Below are 27,160 nucleotides of genomic sequence, written 5' to 3' on the forward strand. Positions count from 1 at the left end.
TCTCAAATTTCCATGTAATTGGGTTGAAGAAAGGCTAAAACATGGTGGACCCTAATCTTTGGGCAAAGTTCAAGCTCTACTTTTATGAGGTTGTCACTTAAATGAACATGGGATAGGTGATTGATTATCAAAATGGTTATTAGTACATGCATTATTTTTCCAGAAAAGTCTGTAGAAATTTAACAATAAACATTTCTATTTTATTTGTGGGAATTAAAGTATTCCCTAAACATCTATTTTGAGAAGGAATTTACATGCCTCCACATATAATTATAAGGAAGTTCTACTGGCTTGCAATCATAGTCAAGCATACGTTGGGCTTCAAAAATTAAGTAATCTATTGTTGAATTATATATTATGGAGTGGAGGGAAGGGGCTAGAATGCTTTGTTTTTGACCCATTTCCATAGACATTATTTGGATTGAGACTCATCATGAAATGGTTTGTGTTAAAACTGTTCGTTCAACTGTAATACTTTGGAAAACATAGTTATATTATTAAGAGTTTCAAACTTCATCATGCCTTGATTTGTTATAACAATAACAATACATGAGAATAAAAGTAATAATAGACAATACACCCGTGTCGAGTGTTAATTCTCATATTTGCATCAGGTAAATGTGTGATTTTCATCACATGATAGATTGTTGGGGGTAATTTAAAGGGATGCTGATGGACTAGCAATACCCACCTTCTATTTTTGCTTGGAAATGATGCATCTTGGAAGGACATGGTGAATGTTGATTACTCTGCATCCTCTTTCTTCGTCATGCTGGTGCATGGGATGCTACATGTTGATTCAATGGATATGTGTCTTGGTTCTTGTTTTTTCTTTATGGTACACATGATTCTTTGATGGGTAATGATGACATGCTCCTCACTATGATATGAGAATGGTTGATTAGCCATCTATTGGCTATTTTCACCCCTTTGGATTGCCTTGTTGCATGATGGTGCTAGTTCCTTGCTTCATAGTATTGATGCTTACATATTTGTATGGAAGCTTGGTCATGGCTTTGACATGATGAGACGTGGCCCTTATAGAGGAACTCCCTGGTGTTTTACATATCTATTTTACTCTTATGATGGTGCTTAATGAATTAGATAATGAATTTCATGATGTTCATGCTTGCTTGGCACTCAAATCACATGCTTCCTACTTGACGTTGTTAATGGAGCATCTGAGGGTTTGAGGCTAACATTGGCATGATTGATGACATCATACTTCTTGATGGGGGCACCCTAGGGTTTGATGTGTCTATCATAATCTTATGTTGATGTATGATCAAACAGATAGTCATTCTTGGGAAGCACCCAACTCTATCACGGTTTTTAGCATTTGACACAACATTTAGGGGATTTTTAGCTTATGGAGAGAGATGGATGATATGGCACCTCTTGGTGAGGTCACCCTAGGGTTTGAGGTGTTTATCATGACCTCATGATGGTATTTGATGGGATATAAACTCTTTTCATGGAGAACTACACTCTTTTAGGCTTTTTCAAGCTTGCATGCCATGTTTGGAGAGACCAATCCACTTATTGCATAGGTGAACTCCATTGCTAGAGTGCTTGGCTTCTAGGTTATATATTGATGTTGAGCTTGCACTTCATGATGACTACACACTTCATTTTCATGGAGTGCATCCCTTGCGTGAACATATGGGGAGGCACTTATCATGGATCGAGGGTATTTACCATTGTATAGTGGTTGTTGTATGTGTGGAGGTTGTTGGGGTCTTTTGATAACTATACCCTTGGTTTATGGTGTCTATTCTTTGCTTGTTAACCTTCTATTTTGAGATCCACTTCACTTACCTTGATCTATGGAGGTGGTTAAACTTTGGAGCTACACATGCCATTTGGAGGGTTTTATTGCACATCTATTGAGGTTGGTAACAACATTAATGGTCCACTTCACTTGAGCACTCTACCTTTTGAGGTATTTATTATACTCCTTTCCATGATCGTGATGAGCATGTCCACTTGAGGAAGCTTCTTGCACACATTTCCATGCCTCTTTATTTGAGTAGGTTGTTTTGCACATATACATATGCTATTTGTTAAGGGTGTCCACATATGGATCTCCACTTGATCTATTACCTTGGATTGATAACATGTGCCACATGGTAATCTATTTGCACATTATTGATGGGATGACTTGGTCATGGAGGCCACACATATGGCCATAGTTATTGATCACATATCTTTGGGGTCTATGTATAGATTAGCTTGATTTTTCCACATATGGAGTTTGTTACAGACCACACAAATTTATAGAGGACATCCTACTGTCTTGATCTTTGGTTCAAATGTGGGTTACATTTCTAGGAGGGCACACCTAGTGGAAAATTAATGTCATTTGTTGGAGCCATGACATGGTCAAATTTGTCAATCAAAGAGGTTACCCAACTATTCAACTATATTTTTCTATTATGATTGTGTAACGACCAAAAGTCGTATACGCAACGGAAATATTTAAAATACTTCGTAGACAAATACATCCATCGTAGGATAGTAAGTGTAAATTGTATATTATATAAAGAATTGATGTAGGATGAGTACAAATGACAATGAGGGTCTTGTATATATAGCCAGGTAAGTACCATTTTACAAACAAGCATGTCTCTAAGACATGCCTTTTCATTATTAACTAACTAACCATTAGTTAATTTACTTATTATTTATTATTATATTTATATTATTATGATTATTATTTATTATCTATTTTTATTTATTTTTACATAATTTATGTTCATAACATTGCCTTCTCCTTCAAAAAGCTTTGTCCTCAAAGCTTGTTGAAGAAAGGCTTGATCTCTTTTCTGCTACAAATATCTTCTGCTTGATATCGTTTTCGGCTACGAATGCCTTCTTGTCTCGGAACAATCATCTTTGTCGATACAAGTTGATATGAGCCTTGGAGTGATATATAAAATTGTTTTACTGAGAATGGATCAGACCATCCTAGATTAATCTTCTGGGGAATCTTTTGATCCTTGGAGATGTGTGTTGAATAGTTATCGTATGACCGGACTGTGCTCACTTCAGTATTCTTCGAAACATAAGTTTGTTTATGTTCTGCGTGATATAGATTTGTAGATTGATTAAGGTGTCTACTCTTGTGATTCAGATGTAGATAAGGAATTTTTCTTGTTTGAACTTCCTTAAACGTTTTTATGGCAATTTCCTGATTTCCATCAGGCATTGTTGTTGTTGACTTAACTACTAAATCCTTATTTGGTGTCTCCTCTATTTGAACGACAACCTCTGAGTACGTTTTTACTTCAATAGGGTTTGGATTTGCCTGAACTACGAGATTAGTGGTATTGATGTTTGTTTCTTCAGTTTGGATTGTTACATCTGGAGATTTTGATGCTTCCTTTGCGACAAGTTCTTTGAACCTATTCGTCAATGATTTCTTTTCGTCCTTAAGTTTTTTAATCTGTTTGAGCAGATTTTGATTATGATTTTTGAGACGTAAGCATTCCTCATTCTCTGAGTCAACTTTATTTTGGCCTTCACGCTTTTCGTCTTTTAAACACTTGATTTGTTCTACTAATGTTTGGTTAAGGTTCTTTAAACGTAAATTTTCTTCTTCTTGTTCTAATAAACGCTCCTTGAGTTCCTTCTTTGATGCTTGAGCTTTCTTGACTTGTTCAAGTATTTTTTCTTGGTGAACTCTGAGGTTTGAAATTTCTTTGTCTTTGCTGCAAATGACTTTTTCAAACTCTTTTTGCTTCTTTGATATCGTTTTTTTGTTATCTTGAAACATCAAGTCTGAGATATCCTTAAGGTCTTCTAATGAAGATTTTATTGATTTTGATTTACTTGTTATGTCTCGAAACATGACCATCTTCCCTTTATAAGGAAACGTCAAAACTTGTTTCTTTATGTTTAACATGAATGCACCCAAATCCTTAAAACAGGGTTGACTGATTATGATGTCAGCGTTTTTATCCGTCCTTACAACATGAAATTGAGATATGCAATCATAATGACCTATTGTCACTTGTAGATCACTAATTTTATACTCGTTTTGGTCAAAAATATTTTTTTTTACACCAATGCTTAGCTCTGGAATTAATAGTTGATTTGCCAAGTTGATGTTGATATAATTTTTATCATTGCTTGGGTTGATGGCAACATTAACTTCTCTTCCTTGGATACTTCCTTTTAATGTAATTACTTTGTGATCTGTAACTGAAAGACCATTATAGAAAAACCTTTCTTCCTTCGTCATTTTAGAATTGAGCTCCATTATTTTTTTTTCAATGATTGATCCCATTTGTTTTGTCAAAATGACTTAAGGTATTATATTTAAAGTTCCTTTGGACTTTGTACTTCAAGCCTCCTTTAAAAGTGCCTTTTTAATATATATATATATATATATAATTCTTCAAAACTCTTTTAATCCAATTTCCTATTATCCTTAATATTTCAAAACTCTTTTGTATTCTTTTTTATATAATTCTACTTATGCTTTTTTTCCTTTTGTATTTTAAAAAGAATATTTAAATATTGTTTCAATTGGCTTCTTTTAAATATCTTATTGTCCTCTGTATTTATATTTTAAATTTCATATAACTCGTTAAACTTTAATTCAACTTCACTTTAACATAAACTCTTAACTGCTATTTTCTCCTTGCGTAACCTTTGATAAATGACTTGAATTTTTCTTTAAATACCCCTTTATAATATAATACTTCTCTTTATATATCTTTTATTTATAATATTTTTTCTTTTTCTTTTTGAAAAGTTACAACCCTAGTGAAACGTGGCTATTCACCTTTGGTACTTTTGACTCTGTTAATGTTCTCCACGTAAAAAGTAAAACTTACCATTCACATAAAGAAATTTTGTTCCCTTTGTTTTTCTTTTACTTTTTAAATACCATGGGCAATTACCATGGGTTGGTTTCTAAAACCTCCGTTAACGTTTTCCACATAAAAAGTAAAACTTACCATTCACATAAAGAGATTTTGTATTCCTTTTGTTTTTCTTTTACTTTTAAAATACCATGGGCAATTACCATGGGTTGGTTTATAAAACCTCCGTTAATGTTTTCCATGTAAAAAGTAAAACATACCATTCACGTAAAGAGATTTTGTTTTTTTTTTTTAATTTTAGCATACCATGGGTTTCTAAAACAACAGGCTTGTAAACCACTTAATGAAGAATCAAGATAATATTATTCCTTCCCTTGCGTAAGTTTTAAATATATTTGGAAATATTCTCTCTTAACTTTATCATGCACTTTTTATCAATAATGTATAACTTTTTTTATGTATTTATTTTTTAAAATCCATTTTTTGTAATCTTTATATGTACTTTTTTTTTTTTCCTTTATTTCTTTTTAATCTTTGTTTTTTGACTTTTTATTTTTTCTCCATATATATATTAATTTTATTATTATTATTATTATTGAATGGCCAAATGCTTGATAGCAAAATGGAGAAACTCCAAATTCTTGTAGCGAAACGCTTCAACAAAAACAATGTTGATGAATTTGACGGTCAAAGACCTGGATCAGAGAACATGAATTTGTGCAGCGGTTGAGCGACTAGAGGATTGAACAGTTCTGATACCAATGTAACGACCAAAAGTCATATATGCAGCGGAAATATTTAAAATACTTCGTAGACAAATACATCCATCGTAGGATAGTAAGTGTAAATTGTATATTATATAAAGAATTGATGTAGGATGAGTACAAATGACAATGAGGGTCTTGTATATGTAGCTAGGTAAGTACTCTTTCACAAACAAGCATGTCTCTAAAACATGCCTTTTCATTATTAACTAACTAACCATTAGTTAATTTACTTATTATTTATTATTATATTTATATTATTATGATTATTATTTATTATCTATTTTTATTTATTTTTACATAATTTATGTTTATAACAGATTGAAACTACATATTTTATTATTGTTGACACGAATGTTGGAGTTAGTTATTTGAGAAGTTATATTATATTATTCTCATAGAGTAATTTATTGCAACCGAGGAACTTTTGGATCTATTGGTAAGTTGTTGAGAGGATTATTTTATTGTTATTCTTTGTAGAGATTAGTGGATCTAGGAAAACAATTCATTGTTTATTGTGAAGAGAAATGGACTTTAAATGTTATGAACCAAACACCTTAAATGTTGAAACTTTTGTCAAAACCTTAGGTTATGTTGGTTTATCACACCTATACTCGAGATGGTCGTTTGAGTCGTCTAGCAGAGTAGTTGACGAGATGATCAACTTGTGGAACAATTCATTGAGTAGTCAACGACATGTTTGTTTGAATGGTATAGTTGACTAGGAGAGTCGTTGAACTGACAAAGATATTATGGATTTGTTGTAATCAGTTATAGTCATGGACTTGTTGATGGGGTGATAATGTACCACCAACAATAAGGGGAGCTCCATGATGTGAAGTCCCAATTAGACCTCACATTGTTTGGGATAGGAGTCCCATTCAATATGTGCGCTTGACTGCCACCATCCTTATCTCCTCTTGGATTTTGAGTGAAGAGATGTTAATGTGAGGGCAAGTGTGAAATACCTTAAAGAGTGAAGATGAATCAACCCACAAATGATAAACCTAGAGCACAAGATGCAAGAATGTAACAATACCACAATAAGACCAAGTATATCTCAAGAGGAGTCAGCTAAACACCATTCAGGACACAACAGAATAAGAAAAGCACCAAAAACTAATTGCAAAGAAGTTCACAACTAATAGCTAGTGTAATGCATGGAATGAAAGAGTAGAGATCCAAAAAACATATGAGCAATAAGCTATGAATTAGTTCATCGACATATAACTCGTGAAAGCAAACATGCACACACAATAGAAGTACTAGATAACCATTACAACAACCATAAGTGCATGATAATCTATGCTAAGAGTAGATAATTTTTTATTGATAATGCTGCAATTTCAAGTACATGTACCACATGACTATCAAAATCCAATAGTGGAAGATGGAATGCTCATATCATCTCCAAGATAAGTCCCTAACCTAACTACAACTCGGTCTAAAATTCCCAAGAGCAAGAGTGCTTAGAGCTCCCTAAGTGCTAACAACTATCTCAATGTTAAAAGACTAATGTGCTAAAAGCCCCCTGCAAGTTAGAGGCATGAGGATATATTTATACAAATGGGTCGGTGATTCCTCACCTTACCCATGACCTTTCAACTACCTCATGGCCTTTCATTCCTAATGACTTTTACAATTCATATTGACTCCTACATGACTTTGGTAATTTTCCATTTTCATAATCATGACAAATAATATTTGTAATATGACCAAAGAAATACATGAGCCAAAATTATGACATGTCTTCATTGATGATGAATGAGGCTACCTGTTGCGGTTGCTTCTCTACTGTCATGCGAGTGACAATTTCATTTGTGTTGCTGCCATGACTGGATAAGTCCGAGCCATGAAATTTCGAGTACTTTTGACTATGATGGAGTCCATGGTTGTGGAGTAAACACAACAATGGGGTATGCTTGTAAGCAGGAGAGAGGCTAAATGCTAATATTTGTAAAATTATGGCTTAAACACTCTTGGTCTTGCTAACATGGAAATTTTTTGGTCAACACTATTACTTGGATGAATGGCTTCCTTTGGAACAACTATTGAAAATGTCTATGGTGTAAATAACTTTGCATCTGGACCACAAAAATTCTCATTATGATGCACCGCCAAAATTGAAATAACAAAATCGCATCATCTAAATCAAAATCCCGAAATTGAAATTGTATCCGTGCCATGAACATCATCTAATTCAAATTTTTACTCTTCTTGGACTTCCTTGGAGCATCTTTTCATGTTTACAACCTACAACTCTAAAACATTTGTAGCAAATGTGCTTCTTCCTTTACCAACAGCCTTGCCCCTTCGTATGCAAGCTATTTCTTTCTTAGTTTTCTAAAGAGATGTATTATGGAGTCTCCTCTTTCTAGTTAGCTTTGAACAACAAATAAGTTGAATTTCGAGCAAAGTGCCTGCAAGAAATAGAGTACATCCCATATGTAAGTATGTCTTAGAAACCATGCTAACACTATTATTCATTGACTACACCTGTATTCAAAATGATGAGCATTTTTTATCATTCGAGTCAAACTTGTCGTCTAGTAAACCTATTGCTTCTCATAATTTTCTTCACTTTCTCATTATAACCAACATACACTTGCCATGTAGCCAACTCTTGAAATAGTCCTTGCAAATGTATATGTTTTGGGATTTATTTTTAACTGTTGTTGCCACATTGGTTTTGTCAACAACAACCAAGCATACTTATCACTTCCAACCATATTTAGGATATTGACATAGAGAAAGGAATTCGACTCAAGTGGTGAAATTAGATCATTCAACTCCAAAAAGTCTCCACCTAAATAAGTTGGAGATAATAATGCTTCAAAATTCAATTGCTCAGTAATGTGTCCTCTATCCATATAATCAACCTTGTTCATTTCTGTATGTAATTTTAGATTCACTGAACTTTGTTCATGTTTATTTCTGATCAAAATGTCCACTTCATTAGCAAGAGTTTTGACGCTCTTCACTCCAACAAAAGGATCAACAATTAAATTGGACCATTCATCAATGGAATTTACAGTGAAGTACAAGCACTATGTTCATTATTTTGCTCATTAAGACATTCCAACAAGAGCTTGGAAATATGATCTTCATCCCAGCGAATGGTGTTTTCCCCTGAAGCAGGTGTAAGGGGTTTCAGCGGAGAATATGGCTCTTTTACTCACACTCCCCTGAAGATGGGAGTATTACATTATCATATCATTTGTTTTCTATCACAAGTGCAAACTGATTATCTGTTGATCTTGATTCTTCTCTTGAAACTAAAGCTGCATACAATTCTAGAGTTTTTGCAACAGAGCCACTTTCAAGAATACTCTATAGAGAACAATATAATCCTGGGAAGCTTTATTTGAGATGTCACTTCTTCATCTTAGATTCCAACAAATGCTTCCAAGGAAGCCTTGTATCCATAAAAGCATCTTCTATTGATGAGACATTATGCTATGATAGCTTATGCCCTTGTCATTCTTAATGAGATCTAGTTGACATGCAACATTCTTTCTTGGTGTCCACATAATTTGTCCAGAATATGGCTTAAGGAGAACCATTGAATAAGGGACGAGCAAGATAAAACTCCCAATTTTTTGGCTTCAAATCTTGGTGGAAAACTTTTGCGGTGTGAAGCAATTCAATCATTACAAGGAAGGTGAATGGTCAATGAAATTGACTTGCGATGCGTTGAGGGGAGAATCGTGTCATGGTGCAAGGGAGGTGAGTAGTGCAACACAATATTTTTCAAGTGTGTGCACACTGCTACTGTTTGTTGCATCACCACTGCGACACATCCTCTTCTAACCTTTTTCGCTTTTCTTCATGATCAATGTTTTTAGCACGCTTACTTTTGTCTTGATACCTTGGTGATTCAACTATCTTTAGGTACTCCTCACCACAAGTATGTCGATGTCAGCCCATGGAAATGAACATCATGGCGAAGTTCATTGCGAGCAACCCTTCTCATATAGACTGAAGTTGAGGATTGTCAATTCATCGCCTTCTTCATCAAGTTTTTGAAAATTAGATGATTCCAATGTTGGAATTTACAATTTTTAAGTTCGCCAGTAAAGTTGTGATAAACAGTCAGGGCATAACCACTGACAGGTCTCTGATGATCGTGAGATGTGCTAGTGTTTACCTCTTTCATCACCTAAAAAAGGTACCATGATCGTCATGGTCTTTATTCCCATTAGTATGTTACAAGTATGCATGGATCATTTCATGTAGTAAGGTGTTCTTGAAATCAATACTCAAACAAAGCTTTAATAGTGGCTCTGAAAGGTGTATAGTGCAACCATCCAACTTCATATATTGGTAAATGCTCGACTATGCATGTACCTAAAGCACTGCCAAAGTATAATTCATTGTAATGGCAGAAGAGAGCATGGATGTTGAGGTTGGGATCCAAAATATCTCCCTCTTTTAATTTTCCCTAGTTTCATGAGTTTTTCCTCCATGGTTGACTCATTAATTTCATCATCCACAACTCCATTCTCATTTGCATGTGCTTGCTCATCTATGTTCATTGGATCAAAACTAACACCATTTTCCCTTTCCTCAAGGTCACAACTTTCCTTGCGCTCTCCAAAGATTAGATTGTCTCCAGCAAACAAGATATCTACTGTGAAAGGTTAATATGCAATGTCAAAGATAAAGATATAAATGACTTCGATGGAAAATATACAAAATTCCATCATTCATACCGCACAACCATAATACATATGCTAACCAGACCAATTATATATTCTATACTGGTAGTTTGGAAAATGTGCTTGTTCGTGAATGAAGTGAGGCCCTTGGAAGATTTGGCAGCTCAAATTCATCTGTACTTTGTGGATTGGCTTGTGGAACTGTGGCATGTCCAGAAGGTGCTAAAGGTAGGTTCAACTCAAAATATCAGGTTGTAATTGTTGAAAAGTGTAACTAGGTTTGGTCTTCATAATGACATGCAATTGTGATTTTTGTAAATGATGAAAAGAAGAAAAAAAAATTATTTTTGTAATGCTTGCTTCATGGGTTTCATGAGCAAGATATTTTATTTTAGATGGCTCCCATTGCAGGCCTTTAGGATTTGTCATAAAAATCATATAGAGTCAATGTCATGTATGAAGAATGCATATGAGTCTATTAAAGTTTCTAGAAGCCCTCCAATGACAAGCACTAATCCTCCTCTTCAAGTCGGCCTCAAGACAAAAAGAAGAATCATGTTGGATCACCTATTTGGAGACACAACCCTTCATTAGAACATGTCAGCTTATTTATGGGACAACCACTATAAATAGGCGTGTAAAGGATTCACATTTCCACAGTGAAGTTCATATACATATCTAATATTTTCAGATGGGAAGCGACAGTAATTAAGTTCGATCTTTTTGAAGTTGGGTGGCCTAAATTCATATATCTCTGTGGAGACTACAATGACACAGTTTGGATGGAAGGAACAACAAGAAGAGATGAAGGGACAACGAAGTTTTGTCTAGGGCTAATCACAGAAATAACAGTTCAGATTTTTGAGAGAAGGTCTTGTTATTTCAGCAAAGGAACAATATTTGGTCAAGGGTATATATACTACAGATTGATGCTATGAAGAGACCACAGTTCAGTGCAATAATAAGAATGTAGTTCGGTGCCATAAAGGAACTATAGTTCAATGATAGACCACAATGTTTCAGTGCTGCTACAGTGGTCACATTATGGTGTCATTACATTGACATGCTTCAGTGCCATCTCTAGTATATCTACAGTTCGTTGAGGAGATGATCTCAGTGTTAAGAAGGTCGAAGAGGAAGAAAAGTCAAGAAGAAGAAAAGAGAAGAAGACATAGAACTGTTGTCTTGGTCTTGGTATTCGTCGATTGGAATCTCTATAAGAAGAATTTGTGCGGGTTTTCCTCTCAAAGAGTGAGAGGTTTTGGCTCTGGTTGATAACCTACATTCTGTGTCTCTTGTCTATTTATGTTCATGCATTGGTTATTGTTTGATGAAGAACACTAATAATCTAAGAAGAAGAAGATTCTAATATAAAGAAGTAAGAAGCATTCACAAGCAGTTACTAATTAAAGAGAAATCACCTAATGCTAATGCCCTAGATTTCTGAACATGGTATCGAAGCTAAGGTGACTAAGTCAAGAAGAGGGCATCTAATCAAAGAGACACTCAAGGATTGAGTTTCAAGAAAGGCATCAAAGCAAGTCGAAGGATATCAAAGCGAAAGTTCAAATATCTACATTGAAGAATCAATTCCTAGATCAAAGAATAAAGTTTACTTCAAAAGGAAGTCTTGGGATCATCAATCAAATTAGTGCAACTAGAAGTCTACACCAACAAAAGTGTTGGATCCTCTAGTCATCGTCAAAAGACCATAAAGACTCTCATCAAGTTGAGGAGATCTACAAAGCAAGGTAGCCCAAAGTATAGACATCTAGGAAAAGCACTTCAAGGACAAAGATCACATCATCTTGGAGAAAATTGAAACATTTCTAGTTCTGCACTCATTAACCACCAAAGAAGTCGAAGTATCTTGAAGGTTGTTCATCCATAGAAGGATAGAATGCCAAAGTCATTATCACCATCTTCTAAAAGGTTCCAAGGCAGTCTCCCCTTGATTGAAGCAAGGATCTTCTTTTCCATAAGAGGGACCATCTGAGAAGCATCAAGTCATCTTCATCGATCATCATCAATGAAGAAATCAAGTTGAAGATTTCATCTTCACTTAAGAAGTAAGTATCTTTATTCTATAATGAAAATCTGGTAAAATGACTTCGTTTTGCAAGGAGATCTATAAGTTGGTTGGGTCATTGAACTCCCTTGCATGGAAAAGGAGGATAGACATAGTCCTCAAAGAAAGTGAAGTCATTGAACATATCAATGGAAATGTCTCCTCTGAATAAATGGAAAGGGATCGAAGGGCTCAAGGGATTCCTATGAAATCAGTCAAAGGTCCCCTCATATAGCAGTGTTAGAGACATCAAAGATATATATATATATATATATATATATATATATATATATATATATATATATATATATGATAAGTTGGTAGAACTATTCTCTGAAGATGCGATAAAGAAGGTCATATCACTTAGATCTGATCTACACAAATTGAAGGTATCAAAGGATAAAAGGTTATCGTCATAAGATCTAAATTGCAAGATCTGGGATAAGATAATCTTCATACACTAACTGATGAACAAGGTAACAAAATGTGAGGATAAGAAAGCTATTCCATTCAACAACTTGTGATTTCTATGCAAGATAGAAGAAGACATGTTGAGGGAAAAAAGTATTCAGACATTTGTCAAAAGGAAAGAAGAACATAGCTAAGATTCAATGCTCTGAGAATTTCAGGAAATATTGTCCTTAGCTCAAGTAAGGCAATAACAAGGAAGATAGAGAAGGAGTCCATTTCAACCAAGAAGTGGAGGAAGCTGAAAGAGGAAAATGTCGTGATGAGACAACTGGAACAAAATTCTATGGTAGTCAACTATGAAGGACATAGCTCTTGGTGACCTCATTTAAAGCTCAAGTAGAAAGGGAGGAAGTCATCTAGGACAAGTCTCATCATACATCAAGTCAAAAGGTGACATATGTTGGAAAGAGATATACAAGATCCTCGAGATTATATCATGGAATCTTCATCAGAAGGTTCACCAATCTAGAGAGGAAGCAAGTTTTTCATCAGGAACTCCAACTTGTGGAATTCATGGATGATGGTATGATGACGTAAGAGATGAAGCAGATCAAGGGTTGAATCTCTTTTCAATCAAGGAAGCTGTTGAAAGAAGCCTAAGAGGACCTAAAGGTAAATGAGGTATGTATGCTTGTATTCAATATTATAAAGTCATGTTGTATGGTTGCAAGTAACATGGATCACTGCTCGATCTTGAGAAGCATGATAAAAGGAAAGGAATCTCCTCCTATGAAAGGTTGCCAGAAGGCATGGGTCACACTAGATGAAATCAACATAACATGTCCTCATATGAAGTATGAGGTGGTTGACTACAATTGAGGAACTTTGATTGGAAGCTCTTGGGAATGAAATATGTGAAGAGAAAGAAAGGAAGAGATCATAGACTATGAAACCATGGAAGGCAACATCCGATACCAAGAATATTTGACTAGGAGATCTCCCAGAAAGATATGAAGACTCTGATGGAAGTCTGAAAAAGATGGAGACCCTTGACAATACATATCTTTAGGAGATGTGTCAACATGTACACTGGATGTTGATGGCTACAAGAAGATGTCATGATGAAAGACCATCACAAAGGTAATTATCATTTAAGTGCTCATTTCTTATTTGTGAACTAGTATCTGGATGGGCTTATGCAGGACTGCCAAAAAGAAGAACCGAGGATGTCTTCCCCAGAACCATGAAGAAGGATGTAAGATCCTTCCGAAGAAAATGATATGAAGAAGGTAGCATGACATGAAGCAAGGTCAGATGTAGACTGATGAATCACTTTCCGATGAAAGGTATGATGACATGACTGACTCATGCATGAAAGTGATGGATGGTCTGTGCCCTATGAAGAAGTTCCGAAAGATGAAGACTTTGTGGCGAAGGAATTCATGACATCGAAGGAAGGAGTTCTTCAAGCAGCTGAGGAGCTACTGTAGGTCCCTATTTAAGAGGGAGCTTGAAAATAAGTTTCTCACTTGGAAGAAACTTGTAAATTCCTAAGCTAAGAGGGAGCTTAGTTACATTCCTTCAGTAGGAATGAGTACATTCCTTTATTGGAATTGATACGTCCTCGCTAATTGAGAGGGAGAGATAGACACATCATTCTGGTATTCACTTGGGAAGACAAAATAGAGGATTGGTTAAATATCTGACATCCGATGCTCTTTGAGGATGAGATAGGGTATCCAAGATAAGAGTAGTCATAGGGGATCGATATTCTTTGAGGACTAGCTATCCAAGATAAGGATAGTCCAAAGAATGTCATACCCCGTGAACACTCGAGTGGAGTATGTACCTTAAGAGACAATGATTATGGTGTCTATGAATCATTGGTCTCACTAGCATTGTGCTATGATAATGTGGATAGAACTGTTAGTCAAGGCCTTGCCACGTGACAAAGCTGGTTGATATGATGCTATACATATGGGTTACCAATCCGACTCTTCTTATGAGAAATTCTTCAGATTGAGAATGACTAAGTACCATTATGAATACCTCCCTAGTTAAGAGGGAGTGTTGAAAAGTGTAAGTAGGTTTAGTCTTCATAATGACATGTAATTGTGATTTTTGTAAATGATGAAAAGAAGAAAATAAAATTATTTTTGTAATGCTTGCTTCATGAGTTTCATGAGAAAGAGATTTTATTTTAGATGGATCCCATTGAGAGCCTTTAGGATTTGCCATAAAAATCATATAGAGTTAATGTCATGTATGAAGAATGTATATGAGTCTATAACAATGTCTATCTAATGACAAGCACTAATCCTCCGCTTCAAGTTGGTCTCAAGATAGAAAGAAAAACTCATGTTGGCTCACCTATTTGGAGACATAACCCTTCATAAGGACAAGTTGACTTATTTATGGGGCAACCACTATAAATAGGCGTGTAGAGGATTCACATTTCCACAGTGAAGTTTAGATACATCTATGAGATTTTCAGATGGGCAGTGGCAGTAATCAAGTTCGATCTCTCTGAATTAAGGTGGCCTAAGTTCAGATATCTCTGTGGAGACTACAATGACACAGTTCAGATGGAAGGAAAAAACAAGAAGAGATGAAGGGACAACGAAGTTTTGTCTAGGGATAATCACAAAAATAACAATTTGAATTTATGAGAGAAGGTCTCAGTATTTCAGCAGAGGAACAATATTCGGTCAAGGTTATATATACTACAAATCGATGCTATGAAGATACCACAGTTCAGTGCAAGAATAAAAATGTGGTTCAGTGCCATTGAGGAACTGCACTTCAGTGATAGACCACAGGGTTTTGGTGCTGCTACAGTGCTCACATTATGGTGTCATTACATTTACATGCTTCAGTGCCATCTCTAGTATATCCACAATTCGTCGAGGAGATGATATCAGTGCTAAGAAGGTCGAAGAGGAAGAAGAGTCAAGAAGAAGAAAAGAGCAGAAGACAAAGAACTAGTGTCTTGGTCTTGGAGTGGCTAATAGGTCAAGGGTCTTGGTCTTGGTATTCGTCAATTGGAATCTCTATAAGAAGAATTTGTGTGGGTTTTTTTCCCAAAGAGTGATAGGTTTTGGCCCTGGCTGATAACCTACATTCTGTGTCTCTTGTCTATTTATGTTCATGCATTGGTTACTGTTTGATGAAGAAAACACTAATAATCTAAGAAGAAGATGATTCTAATCTAAAAAAGTAAGAAGCATTCACAAGCAGTTACTAATCAAAGAGAAATCACCTAATGCTAATGCCCTAGATTTCTCAATAGTAATTAAGTAGTTACCCCATCAGTTTGGGTTTTTGAGCCCATGTGAACTTCCAGGGCATCTAGCTCATCCATTAGTTCTTCCTCCTCAATTTCATCAGGCACACTATAACTTCTCACAAAAGAGTCTTGGATTTCCTTACTTATATCCTTTAAGTCCATCATCTCATCCTGCATATTATCAATGTTTTCAATCTTCATTGTCTTAAGTGGTCCTTCAAGTTCCTTGTTGGCATATTTTAAGGCTGCCATCATCTTCTGAGCATCTTCGATGCCCTCAGTGGTAGATAAACCTGATCAATATTGAATGCTTGATTGTAAACCATTTCCCTTTGTCCCTCATACACCCTATTTTGCTTGAGTATCCTTATAGCCCGAGCTTTGATAGCCTCTTGAGCAGGGCCTGGCCTAGTCTCCTTTATTTGTTCTTTATAACTAACAAGCTCAATGTTGAGTTTCCATTTCATCGACCATGTCACCTCTTTTGTTGATCTTTTGTAAACCAGGATATCCAGTTGAAAATGTGAGGACTATAGATGAACCCTTGGTAGTTAATCTTGCAGTATCATTGGTACTTCCAACCTTGGTTTCCAATGTTGCTGATTTATGCTTTTCCAATGCACATGCGAACGCAGTTATCAAATGAATGAAATCTTCTGCTATCTCTAAAAGTAAGTCTTTAACTATGAGATCTAACTTTTCATGTAAGCCCACCCGTGAAACTAAATCATGGATGCTTCGTTTCCCAAGAATATGAAAGCTTGACTCAATTACTTGATTGCTTATCACTGCTTGTGGGGCCAACATTGTGCAGGAATGCCAGACAAGGATCCTATTGTCATTGTGGATACATGGCCAGTTGATGGGCTTGTATGAGATATCTATTTTGACTGCAAAGATTTTTGAATCTGCTCTTGTTGCCCTAGTTGAGAAGTCTGTTGTTGAGATAATTGCTGAGGATGTAGTATTGTTGATTGTTGTTGTGATGGTGATGGTGGCAATTTCAATGTGCATTGTCCAATGTATTGTTGGGCATAAAGAGACCCTCTCATTCTATTTTGTGAGAATAAAACAAATGACCCCATTAATCCAATTGTTTGCATACTTTGCAAAGACTACCCTGAAGAGATAGGCTTTTGTCTCACCTATTTTGTTACGTGATTTCCCGTTTGATCAACTCCATCAAAAGTCCTTGTTGAAGAATTTGCATGAAGTGGACAATAACTTTGTAGGGTAGTCTCTTTACAAATGATTAGCAACATACCGCCAATTGGTTTCACTGCAACCTTGCAGTTGGACTCAAGATCATTTTGACTATAAATTGGAACCAGAGCTTGAACAAGCATACTTCCAAAAGTCACATGATTATCATCTATAAAGTATACATAATGCAGATTTGGCTATCGTGATTGAATTATTGCTGAAACAAGCAATACCAAAGATTCGTTGAGGGATTGCATTTGGTGATGATTAGGTCAATTTAAAGAATTTCTTTAAGTAATGCAATAGATATCTGTGAAAAATTTCAAAAGTAGGGGGGTGTTTGACAGATAATTCTCTTTTGCGAATAGAAGTGAACTCCCTAGATCTAGTGGCTTGATCTAGAAACAATAGAGACAACAAAACTTATGTTTTCCTTGGAGAAATTAGAACATGGAGGCAAGACTTAGCTGGAGTCCAACACAAGTTCTCCTCTTCTCCTTGCTTGTAAACTTTAGCTCCAATTCCAAATACTATAAATAGGACCTGCAAGACAACTAAAACAGGCAAGAGCACTACAACATACAAATAACATGTACTAACATCTCTAAACAACAATTCAAGAAGCATTGTAATGCATATGCATTAATGAGACATTAGTATAGGAAAACAAAGCACTTTTGTATTAATGAAAGTATGAGAAATTATAATCCTTTACAGATCTTGACCTTATAGATGTCTCCCAACTAACTTGTCCTTCCTTTTCCACAAAGCAAGCCTTCAATCACAACTTAAGTGCATGGATGGGTAATGGATCCTTAGGCACAAAGCAACAACATGAGGGCATAACTAAGAGTCTCCAAAAGCCAATGCAAACTCTATGGGAGGTAATGAATTTATAGGGTAAATAGGGTGATTTGGGATTTACCATTCTAGGACTTAGATCCACATATGAGGGAGGATAAGTTCTAGGGATATGAGATAAGATGTCAAGTATAGGAGTTTGAGATCTCGATCCAACAATAATTAGTTAAAACCAATCAGAAAACTTCTGGAAAGAGAAGATTCAAAATTATTTTTTATTTTTACAAAAATTCAAGAGCCATTACATTTGCAACAAAGGAAACGTGCGTTGGTCAGTGCAGTTTCTTTGTGTACAACTTGCAATAGTGAAGGTTGCATGAACGGAAAGTGTGATGGGGCCAAAAATTAGGTTTTTAAGTTGTTTATCCCAAAATTCTTGGACTTTTTGGAGAGAAGATGTTCTCGGCTTTGTAGGGGACGAATGTGAAGTGTCATTGGATGTTTATTGATCTGGTTTCAAGGCCATTTGATTGGATATGACAAAATTACCTGTAACAGATTGCCCCCTAAAGTACGAAGTCAGTAACAATGGCTGAAGAATGAATTGCTTTACCATGTGATAAGTCCAGATCAAGAATATATTGGTTAATATCATAATATGTTACAATACATTATCATCATGATATCATCGGTAAGGTAGGCATACCCATACTCAACATATAAGCCAATTTACATGGACAATAATCGAAGTCATGTCCACTGATAATGGTGTACTCATGCTTGGATGGATTTTTGAATGATCATAGCCATCATACTTTGTAATCTTGTATGAATCCTAAAATCACAACCCAGATGGATGAAACTAGATCTAGGGTCTTCTACCTCGTCACTCGATATTACGAGTCTAACCATGTGAATAGATGTGTTGGAGTCGAACATGGTAGACACCATATGATTACCAATTAATGATATAAGCCATTAACATACGCGAGAGGGAACCATCGATAATGATAATGGCCCTCAAGGTACTACAATACAATCCATGTGATGCAAATAAATGAGTTGAAGTTGAACAACACACAAAATCTTCCGGTCGAAGGCCAATGACGAGAACCTATCGCCGAAAGTAAGGAAACTTGTCGTTGAGGTATGCAAGTTCCAAGGCACTGAAGGGACTTTCTAAGTCAACTTCCTAAATAATATGCTAATGTCGACAGGAAGCGACCCGTCGCAGGAGGGCCTTGATTTATCCCCCATCAACGACATGGAACATGTATCAATATTTGAGACAAAATGTGATGATGCAGAGCTGGTTCAGGAACAATAGACATGAAGTAAGGCTTAAAGATGTTGTAACAGATGTTAACTAAGCGTAGACTTTCTCTTGAAGATATCGATGACACTGATATGGAGTTGGAAACATTGACTCAAAGACCCATAATGAAGGTATAATCAATAGATAGGTAAGCATATTCCCCAACCCAAAATAGTCGCAAAAATAAAGTGAAAGAATGTCATGTTCAAGAGTGACTCGCTGCCATTAATAGGTAGTATGCCTTGTTTTCCCAATTTCCCAACCATTTTTGGCCAGTACCTCTTTAATTTTGACAAGCTTGAGGAGGATAACATATATTTGAATCTATAAGTTCATCCTTTGGATGAATCCTTCTGAGTATTTTTAACGAACCCTGAGAAGGAGTGGTTCGGTCTCATCATGCTTGACGAGTCCAACGTTGTTTACCAGTTTTATGAGTCCAACAAAGGTGTAGCTCGATTTCTTTTTCATGTTTAAAGAGTTTGAAAAAAGAGGCTAAAAATAAAACTCCAAGATGTTTCTTTTCGTAAATTTGTCTCCTGGGTCCGAAAAGGCAAAAAACAATACTTAGGAGAACCTTTTAGCCATGTTTGACTAAAATATTCCTCTTCCGTAAATATTTTATCCAGTCTAGAAAAGGGTTAAACTTATACTGGGCAAACATATTTTCATTTACTTTAACGAGTGTGAAAGAGACGAGTGCTCGACAATCTTTTCATATTTTGTGAGTCCGAAAAGAGCTTAAAGAGAACTCCCCCTAGAGGAATGTGTGGTATAAAGGGGTAGAAACTAGTTTCGGTCATGGTGGAATTTGCTAAAAACACATAGAGATCAAGAGGCAGGCTAATAAGACCACTCATAGCAGTGGTTCCCCAGGCAAGGGTAAAACACCAAGTGAAAGCGTATGATCGGCCAAATAGATGGTGATGGAATGAGAAAACTAAGGTTCATCTGGCAGAAATAGGCTAATAAAAATGGCAATCACGAGAGTTAAATTATGGAATGAGTTTCATTTTTATACAAGCTTGAAACAAGGAAAACTATGTTTGAGAATACTTGAAAGTAGTTTCATTTTTACACAAGCTTGAAACATGGAAACTAAGCTTGGGAATGGTTTCATTTTTACACAAGCTTGAATCAGAGAAAAACTATGCCTGAGATAAGTATATTGCCCCTTGGATAAGGGTAGAGGCATGCCCCCTCAATCTTCGTTTTGTCCAACAACTCTTCTCATGGACTCAGATGACCGCCTGTTACTAATAGAAATGTGTTCACCAAGAAGAGAGGAAGAGGATTATGGGTAGATGAAATGAAGCTGAATTCTTTGAGATCAAAATTGAAATTATCGTCAAAGAGTTAAATCAACAGGAGGGGATTTGTTTCATTTTTTAACGAGCTTGACACAGTAGAAGAACTTTTCTCGAGGGTGCCTTGTTTCATTTTTTAACGAGCTTGACACAAGAAAATGAACTATGCTCATAACCAGATCATGGCCTCAAAATGCCATGGCTTCCAAGAGGTTCTCATCAGACAGAAGAACAATTCTCTAGAAGGTATCAAAATATCCAATGGAAAGATGAGGCTCCAATGCTCAGAATAAATGATTTACCATATCACCTACTAGATCTAAGTCAAAAGAAGTTGAGCAAATAGTGAAAGGATTATCTTCATCAGTAGGTACAGGCATGGGACAGGTTTCCACATAATTAACCTATGGTGGGGGAGATACCACTTGCATATTTGGAACATTTAGGGAAGTTAGATGATTGGCAATCAAATCAGGACCAACGAATGAAAGTTGGTCGATAGTCACAATTTTTCCATCATGCAGGAAACACATCACTTGAAAGAGTGTGGACACGACAACGTTCATAGCATAAACATAGTCTCACCCCAAGAGAAAATTGAAATCCAAGGGGCCCATGACTACCATAACATCAATACATACAATTTTTCCTTCCAAGGTAACAAGAAACTGAGGAAGTATCCCTAAAAGTTGAATGGTTCTTTTGTTAAAAGCTAACAGATTCAGAGTGTTGGACACAAGCTGGGGAGAACCCAAAGCTTGCCAAGAAGTCGAGGATAGAATGCTAACAGAAGCACCCTCATCTACAACAATGTGATATATATCCTTATCGCAATACTTCACCTTGATTTGGAAGGGAATGTAAGAAGGGAGACAAGGTTCTATCAATTGATTCCAATCAAAGGCAATGACCTCATTACTTGGAGGGGGTTCCATGACAACATGAGAAATTCTCCCTTGTTCGGTAGGATAAGGAAAAATGAGAGAACCTGAGTGGTGTGATCCTCACTCTCTATGCGAAAAGTGTGATCAAATGAAGGTGGAATCAGGTTAACCACTTCCTCAACCAATGGTTGGTTGGGAATGGACTCATGGATTCACATTCAGAGAGAGTGGGATTGACTGAAGATGGATTCGAGTCAATTACGTCATCAACTAGTGGAGGGTTCAGGAAATTTTTTTAGTAACCAACTCGAAGCTACTGTTGAGAAGTAGTAAGGGTTTCTAATAGTTTGGAGGCTTCATCCAAATGAGGGCAAATATGAATTGGATGATTCCCTTCACATAAATCACATGGAAACTTAACTTGACCCTTCTTTCTGTGGACCTTATTATCACTAGTCGACAGTTGGTCACCAACATGATCTCCAGATGTTGATGACAAGGGCTGATATGAGCTTGCAAACCACACTTTTAATACCCAAGGAATACTAGGATAATCTCTAAGGAGGTGGTCACCCTTACAAAGCATGCAAGGGAATTTAACTTTATGGGGCTTTGAAGGACTAGCTACATCAACAACAATGGTTGCTTGTTTACCCCCTTTCTTATTTGGCTTCTTCGTCTTCTTCCTTTTCTTCTTCTTCTTAGCCTCCTGGTTACTAGAACCAAGACTTTCACTAGGTGAGGAAGAAGAAAGGGAAGAAGAGACAACAGGGGAAGAAGGCAAAGGGTCAACATGAGGATCAACTTGAGTTTGATGTTGTTCGGGTGGGGGACTCGGTTGGGGAGAAATTTGGACATTCAAAACCAAAGAGGTTGAAAATAATTGTATTGGAAAACTTATGGTAAATCCAGAAAGGGACAACGTAGCCATATAAGGGGCACTAATATTTCCAAAAGAAGGAAAAGGACTAGGATTCCCATTAGAGGGTGTTTCTTGATTAGTGGACTCTAGAACTGTTTCCATGAGATTCAACCTAAGGTATACTAAGGAGTAGAAAGTGAATGAATTAATTGATTTTGAAAATTAAAAACACAAATAAATATAAAGAAGGGTAACTAGGCATAAAAGGTTTACCAAGTCACTTTGAACTACAATATACGATTAAGTACGTGCATGCAATCTCCTCGAATGTTGTGTTTGGTGTATCACAGATAACAAGGCAACTGACGTGGTTACCCATGGTAGGATTGCAACCTAAAGGGGACTTCCAAAATATACCCGGAGGTACATGGAAGCACAACCCGTAGTAATGTTGTTTAATGCGTAATCATATGATGGGGGCTTCCCGATATACTCAAATGTATGTGGAGCAGCATCCTATATACCCCAGGGTACGTGGAAGAACGTTCTGATATACTCCGATGCACATGGAAAACCAACCATCCCTGGGATGTAACGCTGACAAGTAAGAATGACTCCTACATTTAACGATCTCGGAACACATCTTCTAGCCTAGACAACTATGCATGTCGTTAATGTTCCAAATTCTCCTTAGGTTAATTGAATAAATTTTAAAGTTGATCTTGATTTAAGTTTTAGTTTCAAGGCTCATGAAATGAATTCCCCTAAACTCCTATAATGCAATTAGCATGATTAAAAGAAATATTTTCATTCGATGAAGATCTATTTAAAGAAAGGAAGAACTTCCAAATAGTGATGCAACAGATAAGAACTTCCAAACAAGATCTTCAACTTTTACTATTCCAATGAAAAGATTCAAAGCCCTAATGCATGAGAAAATGAAATTATTCTTTTTCTTTTTTCATTGCAAAGCAAAATGACAAGATTAATGAATAAAAAACATTCACACAGATCATAATTGTAACATGAAAGTTCTCTAACATATCAATAACCAAGCCAGGTGATCACCAACCCTAATTGACAAGAAGAAGCAAAAATGAAGAAAACTCTTATCAAAAGGGAAAACACACACAATTTAAACAAACTATTGGCTTCATAGAGATTTAGACCAGTTCAAAGACTTAGGAAAGTCACTGCATTAGAACAAAACTTAGAGCAAGACATGAAAATGAAAATGTTTGCATTCTACAAGAATCAATGTAGGTTGTACATGGGCTAAGTGCTATGGGTCGCACTTAATGAACTGGGAAATTGCAATGGGTCACACTTAATACACAACAGAGCTGCAATGGTTCCAATAAAAGTGTGAATCATCGCACTTTCAGAGAGAGACAAGTGCATTGGGTCGCTTTGTCTCAGAAGAAAAAGTGCGATGGGGCTAATTTAGTTCAAAAGACGAAATACAAACACTACCAAGCTCATAATTATACTTTCCTAAGACTTATTATTATCTGAAAAATTCAAATTGAGTTGCTTTCAAAGGTCCTAAAAGACTAGGCAAAGGAAACCACTAAAGGAACATCTCGATCCCTAGAGGAGTCGTGAAGTTGTTTGACGGATAATTGTCTTCTGCAGACTAAAGCGAACTCCCTACATCTAGTGGCTTGATCTAGAAACAACAGAGAAAAAAGAATTATTCTTTCCTTAGAGAAATTAGAACATGGAGGAAAGACCTACCTGGAGTCCAACACAAGTTCTCCTCTTCTCCTTGCTTGTAAACTTTAGCTCCAACTCCAAATGCTATAAATAGGACCTGCAAGAAAACTAAAACAAGCAAGAGCACTACAACATACAAATAACATGTACTAACATATCTAAATAATGAGTCAAGAAGGCATTGTAATACATATGCATTAATGAGACATAAGTATAGGAAAACAAAGCACTTTTGTATTAATGAAAGTAGGAGAAATTACAACCCTTTATAGATCTTGACCTTGTAGATGTCTCCCAACTAACTTGTCCTTCATTTTCCACAAAGCAAACATTCAATCAAAACTCAAGTGCATGGATGGATAATGGATCCTTATGCACAAAGCAACAACATGAGGGCATAACTAAGAGTCTTCAAAAGCTAACCCAAACTCTATGGGAGGCAATGAATTTATAGGGTAAATAGGGTGGTTTGGGATTTACCAATCTAGGACTTAGATCCACATATGAGGGAGGATAAGTTCTAGGGATAAGAGATAAGACCTCAAGTATAGGAGTTCGAGATCTTGATCTAACAATAAATAGTTAAAACCACTCGAGAAGCTTCTAGAAAGAGAAGATTCAATTTTATTTTATTTTTGTTATAGAAATTCAAGAGCCATCACATTTGTAACAAAGGAAACATGCACTAGCTAGTGTAGTTTCTCTATGTACAACTTTCAATAGTACAAGTTTCATGAAGGGAAAGTGCGATGGGGCCAAAAATTAGATTTTTATGTTGTTTAACCCAAAATTCTTGGACTTTTTGGAGAGAAGATTTTCTAGGCTTTGCAGGGGATGAATGCAAAGTGTTAATGGATGTTTATTGATATGGTTTCAAGGCCATTTGATTGGATGTGACAAAATGACCTGTAAAGGGGGGTGGGGTGGGGGGGGGGGGGGGGGGGGGGGGTGGGGGGCGCGGAATTAAAATACAAAAGGTGAAATTTTTAGGGAGTGTTGTAACCGCTACAACAATTAACGAACCACTGGTAGAATCCAACATCTCTTCCCTTGTCCCTTCAAAAGATAGATTATTAATAGTGATACGAGGTAGTGTTGAATGGACACTGTGGGTATCACTTTGAGCTATCTGACCATTTATAGATGCACCATTTGTCTATCTGACAATTAGGTCTTGTTACTCCTTACACACTAAACTTAATATTCACATGCATAAGTCTTCGAAAATGACAGATAACATTACATAGGGCTTGTAAATTTCTAGAACATAAAATGAGTTTATGGTGTTGCTCCACTGCCAGTGAGTGTCCATAACCCCAATGGAGTCACTCAAGAAATTACAAGCATTGCTTCGCTGCTAGTGAGTGTCTATAGCCCCAATAAAGTTGCTTAGATCACCTCTTTGCACATGAAGCTTTTCTCATGTCCTTACCCTACTACTTGTTTTTTCTTTACATGCAATTTGCATTTTTTGGTAGTTGTTTACACTAGGGTGGACGTGGGATCCCAATTTATTTTAATTGCAGAGAAGTTGTTCCTTGTTTTACATAAACTAAATATTTTCTAACTTAGGTTTGCCCTCATGCCATATCTCCATACCACATATCCAACTCGAAGGTGGAATTTAAACACACAAAATCAAACATTCATGACCAGAATGGAAACATAGTTCAAGTTATGGATATAGGTCCTATGAACTTATCAGATTTCCCCACAAGTATCAACTTGTATTTTCCTCGTTAATAGGTATACTGATGGAAAATATATTTAGGATATATTTCAATACCAGGGTTTGCAAGTGATTTCCTATTAGAGCGACCATCACAACCACGCACAACCATTGATTGGGGATTTCAACATTCAGTAAAGGTGGATAAGGGAAGTTCTTTAGGGTTTTATTTATATACAGGTTTGAAAATGAAAAGAAATGCAAGAAAATAACACTAACTAGAAATATATGGTCAATGCAATGGATACTAAATGCACTGAAAAGGAAAACAATGCTAAATGAAAAGATATATACACAATACAATGAAGCTAACTACATACCAAAAAAAACTAGAACTACATGCAGAGGAAAAAAAATCAATGAATAAAACCAACTATGAAAACAAGTTACCATGTGTAACTACTCTAGTAGAAGCAAAACAAACTAATCCTTAACCTAATCTAACTCAAAAGGAGATCGAGATCGTGTGAAATCAAATTTCCAATGGATCCATTTGAGTTGCTCCTGACCTACAAACACATAGATATGAGTGATCAATACTCATAAAAGGAAATCTGCAAAAGCAAAAATATTTACCTTTATAACTTGCATGGGAGAGGCCCTACCTACTGGCAAAAGAGTTTTCCAGAAAGGAGTCTTCTAACTAAGCCACAATTTTATCTTGATACACAAAATGATTAACTTGGAAACCCTTAAAACTTTTCAAAGATGAATATTCATTCATTGAAACAATGCTATGAAGATAATCTTGTGGAAAAACACTAACATGATCTAGTTTAGGGATCTTCTAAAGATAGTGAGGTCTTGACATAACAATCAACAACGGAAGTGCCTCATTCCCCTGACAAGTCTCCAAACCTTCAAATGTTGGATAATCAAATTTCTGTGGCTTAGTAAAATCAATAGATGTATATGAACAACCATCATGAAATGTATTAGCAAGGCCATTTTTAAGAAGATGGCAATTATTAAAGTTATTAGTTTGATTAGATGCTTGGATTTCCTCAGACTGTTCATTAAAAACACAAGATTCTTCACTGATCAAGAATGGAGATGGGTCAACTAGAGAGATTTCACAAATGGCTTGAGTGGTGGAATTATCTTCTTCCCATGCCAAGGATTGGAAACCAAAAGAAAGATGGGAAGTATTTATATTCTTTTCCCTCTTCCAAATGTAAGAACTTACCACCTTGTACATGATTACAATATAACCTAGGAAATAGGAATCTAGAGGATTCAAAGTGACTTCTGGGTAGAAGATTCATCAAATAAGTCACGGTACAAGAAGTAATGAGTTGAGGATGAAATATAATGGAAAGAATCCCTT

General features: G+C 36.0%; 2 pseudogenes; both read right to left on the reverse strand.

Annotated features, from left to right (window-relative positions):
* Positions 1 to 8,181: 8,181 nt before the first annotated feature.
* LOC149151360 (uncharacterized) lies at positions 8,182 to 9,777 on the reverse strand (annotated as a pseudogene).
* Positions 9,778 to 10,348: 571 nt separating this feature from the next.
* LOC149151361 (vacuolar protein sorting-associated protein 60.1 pseudogene) lies at positions 10,349 to 16,823 on the reverse strand (annotated as a pseudogene).
* Positions 16,824 to 27,160: the final 10,337 nt, after the last annotated feature.

Source organism: Pinus tabuliformis, chromosome 9 (genome assembly GCF_031772625.1).
Source record: "Pinus tabuliformis cultivar Carrire ecotype Pingquan chromosome 9, CPIR1, whole genome shotgun sequence".
NCBI lineage: Eukaryota > Viridiplantae > Streptophyta > Pinopsida > Pinales > Pinaceae > Pinus > Pinus tabuliformis.